The following is a 10,880-nucleotide window of genomic DNA, read 5'->3' as shown; positions in this document are numbered from 1 at the left end:
AGCCAGTGTTGGGTTCCCATGTTTCCAGATGACTCCCGGGTTTGGGTTTTCTTCCTGACCCCCGGGCCGGGGCCTCTGTGGATATGGGGGTCTGCTCCTCAAAAATTTTGACAGCGGGCTAAAAACCCCTTGCCATGGAACCATTTTTAAAACGCCGCAGTGCGGGAAACACTGATGTAAAAAAGGAGCACAAAAAAAAAGGGTCCTTGAAACCCCCCCCCGCCCAACCCCAGCTCCAGCCAGGGAAGCCACCTCTCCCAGATGCCAACAGTTAAAAAAGCACACCAATAATCATCAAAAAAACAAAACAAAAAAAAAAGGGACTCCAGTAGAGCAGGTACCTCAGTTTCATGATCAATAAAGGGGGCCCCCGTTTCTAGTGTCTTCCAACACGGGGTTAAAAAAATTTGTCCCATAAATCATAAAAGCGATAAAAAATGTAAAGGGGGCCCAAATCGCCGGGATTAAAAAGTGTTTTAAAAATAATGTTTTTGAAGGGTGCACCGTTCCCAGCAATACTGCAATACTGGGTCAATGCGTGGAGTGAATGAAGCAAGCTCCTTTTTCATCTCCCAATGCTAAAAATCTGCTTAATAAGTTATCCTCATATAGAGGATATATCAGATATTAAACTGATAAGAACAGATACTACACTTGATCTTAGCCAAAAGGCCGAGAAGCGATGACCCCCAACGGTTTGCTTCCAGAGACAACCTCCTGGGACGGTTCTCACTTGACCAATGTTCAAGTTGGCCTCAAAGAGCATTACCCAACCTGCGGCTTGAAATCACGACAGTTTTTAGAAGTGTGTGCCTGGCTAGCTCAGTCGGTAGAGCATGAGACTCTTAATCTCAGGGTCGTGGGTTCGAGCCCCACGTTGGGCTAAATTACTTTTGGCAAGGTAGTAACTTGAGATGAATGTGCTTAGCGTCAGACCAATGTTCAAGTTGGCCTCAAACTCACAATATTCAATAGCTATTTCAATAACAATATTTCAACTATTTCAACCTGCGGCTTGAAATCACGACAGTTTTAAGAACCCTAGCTCAGTGGTGAGCAAAACTCAATTCTGGTCGTGGGCTCGAGCTCCACGTTGGGCTAAATTACCTTTGGCAAGGTAGTAACTTGAGATGAATCAGGCATAGCAGTGGCTCAGCGCACTAACCCAAGCACTGTTTTTCATTCTTTTCACAAATGCACAAGGCTCGGCCTAACAGCAGAGCCTGACAAAAATAAGTTCAACTCATTGGTGTTCCTCTCCACGGAAGTCTTTAGTAAAAGGCGAAAGACTTGTGCGTTATGAAGAGAAACCAAAGTAAGTACCGCCCTCCTGCCAAGAGCAGAAGGTAACCTAGTTGTCCCACTCCGATATCTCATGGTGAGCCTCGGATGCAGTTGCATGATATGATGAAGAGGACATTCCAACATGTTACAGAGGGCAATATCGTCCAATTTGTTTTCCTTTCATTAGAGGGGGAATCAGTACAAAGTATACATGGATTTTTGTTTTAAACAATGTTTTTGAAGGGTGCACCGTTCCCAGCAATACTGCAATACTGGTTCAAAAAGAAGCAAGCTCCTTTTTCATCTCCCAATGCTAAAAATCTGCTTAATAAGTTATCCTCATATAGAGGATATATCAGATATTAAACTGATAAGAACAGATACTACACTTGATCTTAGCCAAAAGGCCGAGAAGCGATGACCCCCAATGGTTTGCTTCCAGAGACAACCTCCTGGGACGGTTCTCACTTGTCATGGTGCAGTTGTATGAGGCATTGGATGCTGTGGATGCTTAGCCAAATGGAAAAGCTGTCCTAAACTAACTTCAACTCATTGGTGTTCCTCTCCAAACACAGCCCTGCGAACAATCGAAAGCCTGAAATATGAGCACGCTGATAACGGAAGAATCTTCTGAACACATTTACTCCACAACCAAGGGCAAATAACAGTGAGGAGAATCAGATTCAGACCATCCAAAAGACCACACCCTTCTGATGGCCATTGGGATCACGGGCTTTTGGCATTACTCAGATCAACGCTTCACAGCGTACAACACACACTGCTGTTGCAAAGCATCACTTTCACTTGTCTGGACAAACTGCATGAGAAAGCCGAGGCCACAATCTCACACAGTCATCGAACAGAAATGGGCAGCTTGTCGGTGTCCATCTCCACATGGGAATCGCTTGGTATTCATTCAACATGACAATCAGGGGAGAGCGCGAACGCAGTCCCCCACTACCAGAAATTATGCAGTCGAGATTCCCACATTTGGGGAATTCGCAGGGGTCAGCACAACCGGAGTGCAATGGCTGAGCCTCGCTCTGGGTGAACCACCTTCTTGATCATGGTATCTCCTGTTAGAGTTGGACAGCGACACACCACCTGGACAGGACTCACTGGAAGAAATAGCAACAGACTTTTACTTTAAATCTATAAAGCGTTTATTCAAAATCAAGATACAAAATAGACAATTCATGCGCATGGACCCAAATCCAAACCTGTCACCAATGGCTTCAGGGCTGCAGAAGGGATGCCCGCTCCTAGTGAGCGGCCATCTTAAATAGCCGAAAAGAACAGTTCTGATTGGACATGAGCATAAGGGGGCGGTGTCTTCTCATTGGTTCTTGTTGCCAGCTCCTGCCTCTGCCGTCCCTTCATTGGATGTTGTGGCCAGCACATAAATGCATGTTAATAGAAGAGGTGAAAAAAGGAAAGAAGTGTGTTGATTAATAGTCCCTCTCTTGTAAGAAGACTCCTTCGGGGCCCTTTTCTCTTCAGGGATGAGGCCTGGATTCTCAAGGTCGTTCACACACCGGGGGGGCTTCTTCCCGCGTGTGAGTGTGTGCGTGTGAGGGGGATCGGTGAAGGGGGTCAGTGAGGTGAGACAGTGTGGGCTTAAAGTGTCTAAGAAGGAGAATAAATGGTCCCATCTGGACCCTTCGTTATCTATCCTCCCGACGAGGTAAGGACTGTGATTGCTCTTTCTAAACACTGAATACAATGAGCTCTTTCTCTAGTCATCTTCTTTGATGAGTGCAGTGCAGAAGGGGGGTTTACATCAACATTCCTTAGGTGACACTGCTATCTTTCTTTAGATCCGTCAGACACCAGAGTGCCCCGCTGGAGATTTTAACTTTCATTCAGTGTTTTCCATCTTACACATAATATTTATGCAAAGGTGCCCCCAGGGGTTTTCCCCTTTTTTTTTCTGGGGGGGGGGGGCCCCGGGGGGAATTTTAGTTTTTTGGTAATTTCTTTTTTTAAAGGGGAGGCCTCCTTTTCTTTTTGCCAAAAATTTTTTTTGTTGGGGGGAAAAATTTTTTTCCCGGGGGTTTTGAAAGGCAAAGGGCTTAACACGTTTGTTCCCTCCCCCAATTTTTTATGAAAAAAGGGGGGAAAAAAAAATTTTTTTTTAAATTTTTTTCCCCCCCCCGGGGGGTTTTTTAAAAGGGGTTTTTTTTTAACTTGTTTCCCAGGGGGTTGACTTCCCCCCTTTTTGGGCTTTTCCCTGGCTTTAAAATTGGAAATTTATTTTAAATTTTTTTTTGGGGAATAATGGGGGCCCCAGGGGTTTTTCTGCCCGGGCTTTTTTCCCCTTTTTCGGGGGTAAAGGTTTTTTTGGTTGGGGTTTAAATCACTAAAAAAAAAACCCCCTTGTTTTCCCCTTAGTTTTTTTTAAAGGGTTTTTTTCCCCCTTGGGGGGTATTAAAAAAACAGGGGCCCCAACCTCCAACATTTTTTTTTGTTGAGGGGCCTTTTTCCGCCCCTATGGGGGTTCTAAATTTTTTCCACAACTCTTTCGGGGTTTTTCCCCCCCCCGGGGGGGCCCCCCCATTTTTTCCTCCCCCCTTTTTGGGCCATTTTTTCCCCTGATTTTTGGGTCGGGAAATTTAACCCCGGGGGGGAGGTTCTTGATTTTTTCCACACCCTTTTTTTTTTTATTAATGGGTGCCCCATGGGGTTAAATTAATTTTTTTTTGGGAAATTTGGGGGGGTTTTTTTTTCCGGGCCAGTGGGGGCTTTTTTTCTAAATTTTCTAAGGGGGGTTTTCCCTTTTTTTATCCCCCCAAAAATTCCTTTAAATTTTTTCCCCCTTTCCAAAAAAACCCGGGGGGGTTTTTTTGGGGCTTTAAAAAAAAGCCCCTTTTTCCCTTTTTTCCCCCCTTGGGGTTTTGTTTTTTCCCCCCGTTTTTACTGGGCAGGGGGGGCCTTACCTCAGGTTTAGGGCCTTTGTTTGAGGGGTAATTAAAAGGTTTCCCCCAAAGGGGAATTTTTCATAAAAGGGCGGAAAAATTCTTCTTTTTGCCAAATATTTGGGCGGGTTTTTTAACTTTTTGTGGTGGTTTTCCCCTGCCCTTTTTTCCCCCCTTAATTGCCCCCCTTTTTTTGGGGGGGTTTTTTGGGGGGAAAAACAGGCCCAAAGGGCGTGGGTTGTTGGGTGAAAAGGCTTTTTTGTTTCCCCGGGGGTTTCTTCCCCCGGCCCCATTTTTTTGGGTTTTCCCCCTTTTGGGACTTCCTAAAGTTAGGGTTTTTTCGGGCTTTGGGGTTTTTTGGGGATTTTTTTCCTGTTTTAATTTTTTTGGGGTTTTTGGGGTTTTTTCCCTGGCCTGCCATTTTTTTTATTTGGTGTTTTTTTTTGTGGGGGAAAAAAAAGCTTTTTTTAAAAGGGGGAAAATTTTTAAAACCCCTGGGGTAAAAACCCAAATTTTTTTTTTTGGGGCCCCGTTGGGCCCCCTTTTTTTTTTAAACCCGGGTTTTTTTCCATCAAGGTTCTTTTGGGTTTTTTAACTTCGCTAGGGTAGGCCTATTTGCTTATGACCATTATCAAGGGTCCATTTCGCTGGGGGTGGGTTCAGTTCCTCTTCTTTATGAGTCCTTTGTTCTGCCCTTGACCGTCCTTGCTTCCTGGTTGTTTTGTTTGGTATCTGCTTTGGCCAAACCCTCATGCCATCTGTCTCATGGTGTATCTTTTGGCCCAGCGATAAAACCAAACCCCGGTGGCTTGCTCCGGATCTGGGGCAATGTGGAAACCGGAGGTTAACCCGGAAAAGTGCTTACAGGTGGAACTATTCGACAGGGAAGGGTGTTATGTGAATTCCTCATTCCCCAAATTGTTTGGGTTCATTGAACCTACCCATCCAAAAACCCCTGGGTCCATTCTGACAGGTGAAATTGGTGTACTTACTTATCATGAATTCCATTTCCCACCTGGTGCTACGGCTAGTTTTCCCTTCGGGACCCAGCCGGGTCCAACCCCACTTGGGGTATGTCCCTCAAAGTCGAATGGTCCCCTGTGTATAATGGTGCCTGGAGGCTGTATGGCTGTCAGGCATGTTCAGGGGTTCTGTTGTGATGATTTCCTGGATTGGTTCCCTTTCTGATTCCAATTACTTTATCTGGGCCTATCATATATCTTGTTCCCCGGCTCAAAAAGGGCCCCTGACTAGTTGTCGTACTTTTTTGTTACATCCTCTGCCCTCTGGGTACTTCCAATGTGGGGCCCATGCTTATCTTCCTTCTGTTTAAAAGCTCTGTTCAGTTAATAAGGCCATGGTTTTGGAGTGTTTTTCAGAAATGGTCACCCTCCAAGCAAATGCTCCTGGTGGGTTGGTTCCCTTTAAATTTCTTGGTTCCTGGCGTTTTCGGCTCCTGTAATTTAGCTTTTGCAATTGTTGTATTGGACTGTGGCGTGGCAAGGGGGTCTGGGTTTGCTTTTGTCAGTTGGACGGTTTTTAACTGGTTGCCTATTCACTTTTTGGGAGCTTGTCCTTCTGCACCTAAAAGCTTAGGCCTTTATTTCATAAGTGCCTGGTTTTTATGAAATTCTTTTCCTTGTTTTGCCCTTCAGTATGTTATCTGAATGGTGGGTGTTGGGGGCTGGTTAAGTCTTACGGGGGGAAAACTTCTTTGGGTTTGGGGGGAGTGAGGGGTTGTTGTTGCCTGAGGACCTGTTTCCTCCTTTTCCCTTAGCTTTTTTAGCACTTGTTTTACCTTTGAAATTTTGTTCCTCTGCACTTCCTTAAACTGCCCTTTCTTTGTTAAAGACTTGTCTTATTGGTCATGTGGACCTCGGTTAAGCTGGGTCGCCTTTTATTTAAAAAGGCTAATTTTTTATTCGTGAATTGGCCCGGGGTCGAACCCTTGTCTTCGTCTCTTCTTTGGTTTTTAAAGTTCCTTCCCAAATTTCCTTTCCATGCTTACTTGCCAATGGCTTGGGGATTTTAATTGGTTTCTTACATCCTTTCTGATAATCTGTCCTATTCTTTACTTTGAATTTGTGGTTTCCTTGATCTTTTCTGTTTCCTGCCCCCAATCTAAATTCCAAACCATGCCAAGTCTACCTGGTTGGGGGCTTAATGTCATACTGTGTTTTTGGGGTATTCTCGGGGTGTCTGGCATTAAATTTTACCGGGCTTTTCCCGGGTTCGTTTTTTGGGCAACCTATGTTCAAAAAAGTCCCTGGCATTGTCACTCACAATCTAGTTAACCCAAACATTGTCACCATGTATAGCGAAATACCGTGGTTTTACGTTATTAACCAGTCCTGCCAGGGCCTGGGAATAAGGGTCAAAATATTTTGTTCTCTTTCCTATGCCCCTTCCCTTACCTTCCTGAAATCGGGGCATTGAGATTCTGAGCCTTGCTTTATTACTAGGGTTCCCTCAGCGGTCCAAGCCCCACTTTCTCTCTGGTTATTGTTAAGACTACTTTTGCTAGTCTCTTTTGTTTTCGTTTTCAGCTCGACAAATTTCAGCCTTACTGCAGTTCCCTATGTTTTAAATCAGGGAGTTTAAACGTTTTTTATTTTAAAATTTGGCCTGGGGGGTTTTTCAGTTGCTCTGTCAGTTCTTGTTTGTACTTGGGGCGTGTAATTTGTTCTTTGTTGGACGTTGCCTCGCTGTTGTAGGGTTTTTATTTTCCCCCTCCATTTTAGTGCCTGGGGGCTTTCCCTCTGATTCTATTGCTTTTAGGGTTGCGTTTCCCCTTAATTTGCTCTACCTTTTTCGAAGTAATTTTCTGCTTTTTTCATGGGGTTTTTGGTCATTGCCCTTCTTCCTAACTTTTTCCTTTTCTTTCATTCTTTTTTCCTCTCGGTTTTCAACCACTTGTAATTTCTTGGTTCCTACATCTTGTTCCTCCCTTTCTTTCATGGTTGAGAGTTTGTTTCCCCCGTCCTATTAAATTCATTTTTTGGCACGTGCCCTTCCCTTCTTCAAGCGGGAAAATCGGGGCGCCATTTTGGGAGTTCAAGGTGGTTACCTGTTGTTTCTTCCAAAAAACAGAAAAAAATTTTGATCTAATTGGGGATCTTTTGGAAAACAACTTCTCCTGATTTCCCGTTTAACCTTTATTTTAAAATTTATATCCAAGATTAATAAAATTTAAATATTCACAAACATTTCCAATATCTGGAACTGACTACTTTAAAGTCAATTATATCAGAAACATTTACAATTCTAGCCTTCTTTTTATCCCATTTGTCCCAGGAGCCAATTTTCTTAAGGGGGTTTGTACTTTCCTCCGAAGGTGCTTCTCGGTTTCCTTGCCAGCTTGGAGTTTCCAATTTCCTCAATTTTATGAACCCAAACTTAATGCTTCATGGAATCTTTACGACTGTTTATTTTTTCCTCGGTTAAAACCGGTTTTAAAGATTTTCGGGTTTCCCACTTCCCTTTTAAACCGGTTTCCCGGCCAGATTTCCTTTCAGGTGCCTACCAATTTGCACATCATACCCCAAACCAACGGTTTTCCCCGTCCTTTGGCAGTAGATCTTCCTTCTCGCCTTGGCCGGAGCTGCCCTGGTCGTGCCTGGTCATTTGAAGTCCAGTAAAATTAAACCGAGGAATTTCTTACAAGGGATTTTTTAATCTGGGGGTCGCGAAATATCATTCTGGCGCCATTGTTTTAATGACCTTATCCCAGGTTGTTAAACCTTTTCAGGTGTATCGGGATTTTCGCTGTTTCTGTGACGTTTGACGTTTAATTCTAAAAAAAATGGACTTCTCACCTTGATTCACTGGTAGTACATTTGTATTTTTATCTTTACAATTAATTCTAGCCTTCTCAGGCCCCATTTTCTTCCTGTGCCAGTTCATGCATGGCGGCGCTCCATTAACATCTTGGGTGTCTTTTCTTTTATTTTCCTTAATTTTAAAATTGATCCTGGATGTTAAAACTTATTTCTGTTTCCGTCTGTCCAAGTTTCCGCCTACTAGGCATTAAGGTATTTTCTGTGGGCAAAGGTCTTCCAGGTTTCCCCGGGATTTCAGGTCAGGGGGCAAGGTTTTGGGTTAAAAAGAATTGGCCAGTTAAGGGTTCCCTGTAAGGCTTGGCTTCTCTCTTTAACTGAAGTTCTCCTGCTTTTGAGATAAGTGCTGTTCAATCCTGGGCCTTTAAATCCTTAATGCTAAAAGGTATGTCTCAGGCCATGTTTCTCTTCCTACAAAGCTGTATTTTTTCAACAGATAATGCTGCTAATTACTTTTAATCTGAAAAGTTTAATCACCAAGGAGCTTCCTAACTCAGTCTGTTCCCCAGGGAGGATTTATCTTAACTCCCTTGCATAATTTCCTCTAGCTCTAAAGCTGCCTTCACCTACATTTAATCCCATGCAAATTTTGGCGGCAGCAAGGCAAAAGAAATATAGGACTCATGGGTTTTTCCTTCAAACCCTTTCAAAAGGGAACTTGTGAAAAAAACTAAAAGTAAATTTAAGCCCATGAAACCCGGATGCCAAAGGGATTTAATAAACAAATTTTCCAAAACAAAGTAGCCAAAATGAGGACCCAACAACCTGAAAAATTTTTTGGTGCTTAACTTGTGAACGGTTTTAAAGGAACCAGTTTTCCACAATGCAGTATCTTTTCAAAAGCAGGTCAGAAACAACCGTTGCCGAGTCATTCCAGAAACTTAATCCCGGTCAAACAGTCAACCATTTGTCTTAAAAGTTTTTGTAGCTTTTGTTATTGCCTGTTAAACCTACCAGGCCAGGATGTGTTTAAGGTGGCTTTCTGTGGCCTTTTCTGCCTTTGTCGAGTGTGTGGTTCCCCTTTGTTTTTTTTTTCCCAATTTAGGATCTTTGTTCCAGGTTTGTGGGGCCAAACGTAATGAAACTTCCCAAATGCCCATCAAGTGCTTACTGCTGCCCAAGATTTCCTTTGTTAACAAAGGCTTGGTTCCATTTCGCTTGGCCTTTTGGCTTCAAGTTTCGGTTTTATCAGGCCTTTTTTTTGTTATTTTTTGGCGCTTCTCTTTGAAAATTCTCCACCTTCCTGCCTTAATTAGGCCTCTTAAGGTTTCCGCACTTCCCTTGAGGGCCTTGGCGGTTCAGGCTCCTCCCTAAGCTGTGTCTCCTCTCTGGAGATATGCGTTCTCTATTGTTCTTGGCCAGCTGTTCTCTCAACCTTGACTGCTGTTGGTGTGCTAGTGGGCTGTAAGACTTGGTGACCTGTGCCCTGTTTGCAGGGGTTTCTGTTCCACTCATCTCTGTGCTTGTTGGTTACTTAGTGTTTTTGCTGTATGTCCAGCCATGTCTTCCAGTCCTTCTGTTGTCCCTGACCAAGTTGCGATCTCTCTTTGTCATCTGTGGTTCTGGGTTTAAAGTCTGCATTCACCTGTCCCCTGCACTGCATTAAGTGTTACGATGCCTGAGATGGAGGCCTTTTATTACCTCCATCTGCCACTTCTATTACTGGCATCTGTATGAATGGGATTTGCTTTGAGTGATAAGGGGATGGAGGCGCCGGTCGGGCTGCTCTGCTGTCTATTTTTAGAATCAGTGTTTTTAGGTTTGGGCATAAACTGCTGTCCTGCTGCTGAGCTTTCTCTACCCTGCCCGTCTCTTATTTCCGGGAGTTTTGTTTCACGTTCCAGTTCCTCGAGGTGCCCATTGTTTGACCTGCTCTCTTCCTCAGCCTCTGTTATTTCTATTTTAGTCCTTTCTCACGGGTTGAAATTGTGCTCACACCCTTTTTATCTTGTTATCTGTCTTTTGCATCTTCTACATCCTTGTCTATGCTTTTCCTCATGCTTTCTTTCTTCCTCATTGGGGAGAGAAATTGTTTGGTCTTAACCATCCCTTTGTATCCAACTTCCTTCTACTCTTTGAATACTTTGCTTACTTCTGCCCATTTCAGGCCTGTTTGTCCTTCACTCGTTCTTCAACCAATCTCGCACTGTCATCTCTCTCCACTTTGGGTGCTCGTCATTATGTGTTTGTTGTGTTCTTTTATCTTTATCTGGGTATCTGCAAATGTCCGCTTTTCTTCGTTAATATTAAAAATACGTGCTTATTAAAAAACTACATGTTTCAGAAAGAAAGGTGATGTTCATTAACACTCTACTATCAGCTTATGGGGAAAAAACAAAACATTTGCACATCGCATAAATAGGTGTCAGTTTCTAACAGCTCATGAGAATCGACACTCAGACGTCCAACGGACGACTGTAATAATAACCACTATTTTTCCACAAAAAAAAACAGTAAACCCAAAACTATCCTTTGAAACTGACTAAAATAAAAACCTCAGTTTTGAAACGGTGATGAGAAATCAATATCGACGCCTAACGGCATTACTGTAATAATAACCACTGTCTTTTCCCAAAAACAGTAAACCCAACACTATTCTCTAAAACTGTCAAAAAAAAGATAAACAAATAAAAACTCAGTACTGAAACAGTGATGGGAAATCAATTACTCGTACGCCGAACGGCATTACTGTAATAATAACCACTATTGTTTCTCAAAATCAATAGTAAACCCAACACTATATCTTATCTTCAAAAGGAATTCTTTTGTCACTTTCCTGCTCTGTTATTCTCTCGCTCTGTGTGCCTGCAGGTGTGTAAAACGGTGCGGCGCCGCAGCCATGTGT

At 43.2% G+C, this 10,880-nt stretch overlaps 4 non-coding genes and 1 pseudogene across 4 annotated transcripts; 1 reads left to right on the top strand and 4 right to left on the bottom strand.

Annotated features, from left to right (window-relative positions):
• Window positions 1–493: 493 nt before the first annotated feature.
• LOC130199008 (U2 spliceosomal RNA) lies at window positions 494–684 on the bottom strand. Its single transcript, XR_008832728.1, has one exon. It is a non-coding gene; the product is annotated as a U2 spliceosomal RNA (small nuclear RNA).
• Window positions 685–811: 127 nt separating this feature from the next.
• Window positions 812–884, top strand: trnak-cuu (transfer RNA lysine (anticodon CUU)). The gene has a single exon. It is a non-coding gene; the product is annotated as a tRNA-Lys (tRNA).
• Window positions 885–1,203: 319 nt separating this feature from the next.
• Window positions 1,204–1,319, bottom strand: LOC130199067 (U5 spliceosomal RNA). The gene has a single exon (XR_008832741.1). It is a non-coding gene; the product is annotated as a U5 spliceosomal RNA (small nuclear RNA).
• Window positions 1,320–1,523: 204 nt separating this feature from the next.
• On the bottom strand, window positions 1,524–1,703 carry LOC130199023 (U2 spliceosomal RNA; annotated as a pseudogene).
• Window positions 1,704–2,213: 510 nt separating this feature from the next.
• On the bottom strand, window positions 2,214–2,372 carry LOC130198997 (U1 spliceosomal RNA). The gene has a single exon (XR_008832725.1). It is a non-coding gene; the product is annotated as a U1 spliceosomal RNA (small nuclear RNA).
• Window positions 2,373–10,880: the final 8,508 nt, after the last annotated feature.

Source organism: Pseudoliparis swirei, chromosome 1 (assembly GCF_029220125.1).
Source record: "Pseudoliparis swirei isolate HS2019 ecotype Mariana Trench chromosome 1, NWPU_hadal_v1, whole genome shotgun sequence".
NCBI lineage: Eukaryota > Metazoa > Chordata > Actinopteri > Perciformes > Liparidae > Pseudoliparis > Pseudoliparis swirei.
This window is presented reverse-complemented; position numbering and strand designations above follow the sequence as displayed.